The following is a 6,123-nucleotide window of genomic DNA, read 5'->3' as shown; positions in this document are numbered from 1 at the left end:
AAACATGAAGTTGGGGCGGGACTTGAACAGCACGAGCCTTTTTGAAAAACAGCCAATAAGCTTTAGCTTACATCGCACACACACACTACAGCATGGATTGTGCACCCTTCGAAGTGCCCTGCAAAGTCATGATCAGCGCCAGTTAGAACACAGCCAGACACGCTGATCACATTGAGGGGGTGGGTACGTTCTCGTTCTAGAACGCATTTGATTGGTCAAAATGAATGCAGTACATTGTGAGTCATTTTTCTGGGTGATCTTAGCTGGAAGAGAGAGACTGCAGATTTTAAATTCTTATATCTTCTGAAAACGAATTTTGTCGATGTTTAGAAGTACACAAGCATATAGAAAATAGGAGAAAAAAAATAGTTTTACTGTTTGAAAAGTTTGTCAAAATTTAGCATTATAAATTTATATAAAAACTGTCTTGGAGTGGTGCAAGGGCATCACTTTGTTTTAAAAAAGTGGTGGGGACAGTTTGGGTGTTGCTGGTTGTGATGTCACAAAACTAATGAATATTAAATAGGATATGCACAGATCATTTTAAATAATCTTTTACTGTTTTGAAAACAGTCATTTATCATTCTTGATGACCATTTCAATCACTCTAATATTTCACATAATTAATCTGATAACTTTATCCCTATATTTAATAATAATGATAATAATTGTATTTTATATAGCGCCTTTCCACAGCTCAAGGACACTTTACAATCAATGGTAGGGGAGATTTTTTGTTTTTTTTTAAAGTACAGAACACAAATAGAGAATAGTGTCAAATACAGAGTAACATCAAGAGAACAAATACAGGGATAATATCAATTACTGAGTAATTAGAGGGAGAAGGGACTGTGGGAGAGAATTCCATAGTTTGGGAGCCATGACTGCAAAAGATCTGCCCCCCATGGAGGAGAGCCAAAAACGATGTACAGTGAGAACGGCAGAGTCAGAGGTCCTAAGGGAACGGACAGGGGTGTAGGGATGAAGCAGCTCCGAAAGGTAGTTAGGAGCAAGGCCATGAAGAGATCTGAAGGTCAGTAAGATGATTTTGTAGTGAATACGGGCTGAGACAGGAAGCCAGTGCAGATTATATAGGATGGGTGTTATGTGGGTGAACCGCTAAGTGCATGTGATGACTGGCGGCTGAGTTTTGAATGTGTTGAAGTCTGGAGATGGTTTTAGTAGGAGGGCCAATGAGAAGGGCATTACAATAATCAATGCGTTATATTACGGAGGTGGTAGAAAGCTGTTCTAACAATGGAGCTGATATGGGGCTCAAAATTGAGTGAAGGGTCAAACATGACGCCTAGGTTACTGACGATTTTAGTAGGTTTAACACAGACTCCATCAATGTCAATGGAAAAATCTGAGTATTTAGAAATCACAATTTGTGATCCAATAATCATTAATCAAGTGTTATGTTATCTTTAATGTCAGTGATGCATGCTGCTAGTGCAGGAAGTGTCAGGTGTGTAATAGGGCGGGTACTTCTCATCAATATTAGTGTGATAACAGACCATGATGGCGAATTATTTGACCAAGATGCAGCAGATAGATGTTGAAAAGAAGTGGGCCAAGGACCGAACCCTGAGGGACACCTTGTGTGAGGGGGGGGCACAGCAGGATTTATGCTGGCCTACTGTCTGTCACAAAGGTAAGATTCAAACCAGGAGAAAGCAGTACCAGAAATACCAATCGAAGAAATCCTGGAGAGAAGTATGGAGTGGGAAATGGTATCGAATGCAGAGCTGAGGACTAGAAGAATGAGTATACTGAGAGCACCAGAATCAGCAGTGGAAAGGAGATCATTCCGAATTTTAAGGAGAGCTGTTTCAGTGCTGTGGAAAGGACGGAAACCCAATTGAAAGGGGTCGTTCAGATTATTGGATAGTAAGTAGGATTGTAATTGAGTGGCAACATCCCATTCTAAAAGTTTGGCTACAAATGGGAGGTTGGAGATGGGCCTGTAGCTGGCGAGGTCAGAAGGGTCCAGTTCAGTTTTCTTCAAAATTGGTGTTATTGATGCAGTTTTTAAGTCAGGAGGTACAGTAACCAAATCGAGAGATGGGAGTAGAAATATGAGAGAGGCCATTTTTGAGGAGAAAAGTAGGGGCAGGGTCTAGTTGACGATGATGAATCAGTTCTGGATTAGAGCCATGCTCATTCATTTGTTTAAGGAGTTTAGCTTGTTGTGGAGTGCTGAACCAGCTTGGCCCGCTGCTGTATAAGCTCTTCCAGCCAGTGCGGTCATCAGTCGACACGGCTTGGAGGGGTGGCCAAGGCAGAGAATAGTGTGATGCTGTCTAGTCTGGATGTCAGTCATGTCAGTCGACAGTAGATGCATGATGCCCCGTTCTATTTCTATTTCAATAATAATTCTATACAGGTTATTTTTTATCATTTAATACTTGTACAGAATTATATTACACACAATTTTATGAGATCATATTAATTGACAGACTACATGGACTGAAACTGACCTTTTTTTTTTTTTTCAAAACATGCCAAGGCTACACATACAGTATTATGTAAATAAATATTATTTATATTTACATGACTTGTGAAGTCAGAGGAGGACGGATGGGCTCCCCCAGTTCAGTCAGGTGTATGGAGATGGAATTGTTGCATATTAACATACAAATGGAAAGAGATTCACAAATAAATGTAAGGAGTTTCACAAAAATAAAGTGAATTCACAAATAAACAATATGAGATTTGCAAATAAAAAAATTATTTACAAATATATTTAACTCACAAACACAACTCTCTCCAGCATTCTTTTGTGAATCGCGTGCATTAATTGTGGATCGCTTTCTGTGCATTTGCGGATCGCTACACGCATTTGTCAATTTTGAAACAAATCTAGCATCAAGACATGCACACAAATCTACAAATACGTGGACTCCACCCATCGTCTACTCAAGCCAATCAGATAATGGCCACATTACTCAGACCAATCGTAGCATGTTCTATCTTCAGCCAATCACGCTCCGTTTTACTATCAGGGCGGGACCAGAATCACAGAGCTCTCATGAGCATGGAATCAAGCAGGCTGCAAACTTTAAAGAAACGGACGCCATCGGAGGAATACCGTGACTTAAGGTTCATATCACTTTCTCTCGGTTATAAACATGTGTAGTGTCTTGTGAAATGTTGACAGCTGAAAATTGCCCATTTGTACAGTGTCCTGATCATTATCTTTATAGCTAACCTGGCTGACTGTATGAGTCTGCTATTTTAATTTTAACCAAGTTTCTTGACTGAAATGTGTCGTCAAAACCTTTACTCTTAATGTTACATGGCAGATCCAAACAGACAATACTGTATACAATGAATCAAACATAGAGCCATTACATGATTTCCTGACACCATTTGCATGACATTGAGAATTGCAAAATGTAACCTGATCTATCTTAAATTCAATCTGCAGGGTGTGTCTCGGCCTCCCTCCTTTAGAATCACATGCAGCTGGAACACAAGATGAAGAGAAGCTTTCTGCATTCTGCTGAGAGTCGCAGCCATGATGCTGTTCTTACAAAGGGAAAGATCAGCCTAATCAATGGATATCACTCCAGCAAATATATTGAAATGAATGGCCATGAGAAGGTGCAATACACAATCTCATAAGAGCCGTTGACACACAGTTGAAGACAAAGAAGTGATTATTGTCATGGAACCTTTGCCTCTAATGTAAAGACTCACTCTCAAAGTCTTGGGTTTTGATGCCATAAGATAAGACTTTATTAAAAACATAACAAAGCCGAGGAGGTCCATGGAGCATCTGACATTATACACTTCAGTATCATGCATTTTTATACAGTTTTCTGCTCCCCTTAACTCTTTGAGGGATGGCCTCTTCATTCAATGAAATCATCTTATGCCGCCCTAGTTTCATCTTTGACGTCTTTCTTCCAGCTGGTCACATTTGGCCCCAACTTGCTGTTTCATCTTAATGCTAGCACTTAGTAGCGCACATATATCATTTGCCTGTATTGGTAATCTTGTCATTTATCTGCATCAGTCCTGCTCATGAAATTATCCTTTCAATACCCACATGCCCATCTCCCTTTACACCCTACAGTTTGATAGAAGGAGGCTGTAATTCTTTCTAAAAGCCAAGCTACTACAGGTGTTGTTCCTTATCTAAACCTCCTTACTCATTTGCTTGGCACAGACATCCCATCTCCCAGGTCTACATTTACATATCCATTTATTCATTTGGCAGACACTTTTATCCAAAGCGACTTACAAAAGAGGAAAACATAAGTGAATCATCTTAAGGAGACAGTGTACGAAATGTGCCATACAAAGTTTCACTAGCATCAGAATAGTATTCAAATCAGATTAAAGTGCAACAAGAAATTTTTTTTATTTTAGTGACTGGTTAAGTGCTCATGGAAAAGATGTGTTTTTAGTCATTTTTTGAAGACAGAGAGTGAGTCGGCTTCACGGATGGAGTTGGGAAGGTCATTCCACCAACGTGATATGATGAAGCCGAAAGTCTGGGAAAGTGTTTTGGTGCCTCTTTGTGTTGGTACAACAAGGCGACGTTCCTTAGCCAACCGCAGGCTTCTATTGGGCGCGTAGCTCTGCAGAAATGATTTTAGGTATGCTGGAGCAGACCAAGTGACTGTGCTGTATGCCAGCATCAGAGCCTTGAATTTGATATTCGTGCATCAACCGGCAGCCAGTGGAGAGAGACAAGGAGTGGTGTAACATGTGCTCACTTTGGTTCATTAAAGACCAAACATGCTGCTGCATTCTGGATCATTTGCAGGGGTCTAATTGCGCATGCAGGGAGGCCTGCAATGAGAGCATTACAGTAGTCCAGTCTAGTTTTATTTCTGGATGAGAGATTGTAGCGGATTTAACCCGATCTTTCCAAAGGGTGAATATCCGTAAAGCCGCGGGTCCAGACGGCATTCTGGGCCACGTCATCAGAGCGTGCGTGAACCAACTGGCTGGTGTTTTTACGGACATTTTCAACCTTTCCCTCTCCTTGTCTGTAGTCCCCACATGCTTTAAAATGTCCACCATTGTGCCTGTACCAAAGCAATCCAAAATCACTTGCTTAAATGACTAGTGTCATGTTGCTCTGACCCCCATCATCAGCAAATGCTTTGAGAGACTAATCAGAGATTACATCTGCTCTGTGCTGCCCGCCTCACTGGACTCACTGCAGTTTGCTTACCGCAACAACCGCTCCTCTGATGATGCCATTGCATCTACAATACACACTGCTCTCTCCCACCTGGAAAAAAGAACACTTATGTGAGAATGCTGTTTGTAGACTACAGCTCAGCATTCAACACCATAGTGCCCTCCAAGCTTGATGAGAAACTCCGGGCTCTGGGCTTAAACAGCTCGCTGTGCAGCTGGATCCTGGACTTCCTGTCAAGCAGACGCCAGGTGGTTAAAATAGGCAGCAACATCTCCTCATCACTGACCCTCAACACTGGAGCCCCACAGGGCTGTGTTCTCAGCCCACTCCTGTATTCCCTGTACACACATGACTGTGTGGCAACACACAGCTCCAATGCCATCATTAAGTTTGCTGATGACACGACAGTGGTAGGTCTGATCACTGACAATGATGAAACAGCCTACAGAGAGGAGGTGCACACTCTGACACACTGGTGTCAGGAGCACAACCTCTCCCTCAAAGTCAGTAAGACAAAGGAGCTTGTGGTGGACTTCAGAAGAAAAGACAGAGAACACAGTCCAATCACCATCAATGGAGCACCAGTGGAGAGAGTCAGCAGCTTCAAGTTCCTGGATGTCCACATCACTGAGGAACTCACATGGTCCATCCACACTGAAGTCGCTGTGAAGAAGGCTCACCAGCGCCTCTTCTTCCTGAGACGACTGAGGAAGTTTGGAATGAACCACCACATCCTCACACGGTTCTACACCTGCACTGTAGAGAGCATCCTGACTGGCTGCATCACTGCCTGGTACGGCAACAGCACCGCCCACAACCACAAAGCCCAGCAAAGGGTGGTGCAAAACGGCAGACACATCATCGGAGGTGAGCTTCCCTCCTTCCAGGACATATATACCAGGCGGTGTGTGAAAAAAGCTCGGAGGATCATCAGAGACTCCAGCCATGGGCTGTTCTCACTG

Source organism: Myxocyprinus asiaticus, chromosome 5, assembly GCF_019703515.2.
Source record: "Myxocyprinus asiaticus isolate MX2 ecotype Aquarium Trade chromosome 5, UBuf_Myxa_2, whole genome shotgun sequence".
Lineage (NCBI taxonomy): Eukaryota > Metazoa > Chordata > Actinopteri > Cypriniformes > Catostomidae > Myxocyprinus > Myxocyprinus asiaticus.
The sequence above is the reverse complement of the archived record's forward strand: the minus strand, read 5'-3'. Positions refer to the sequence as shown.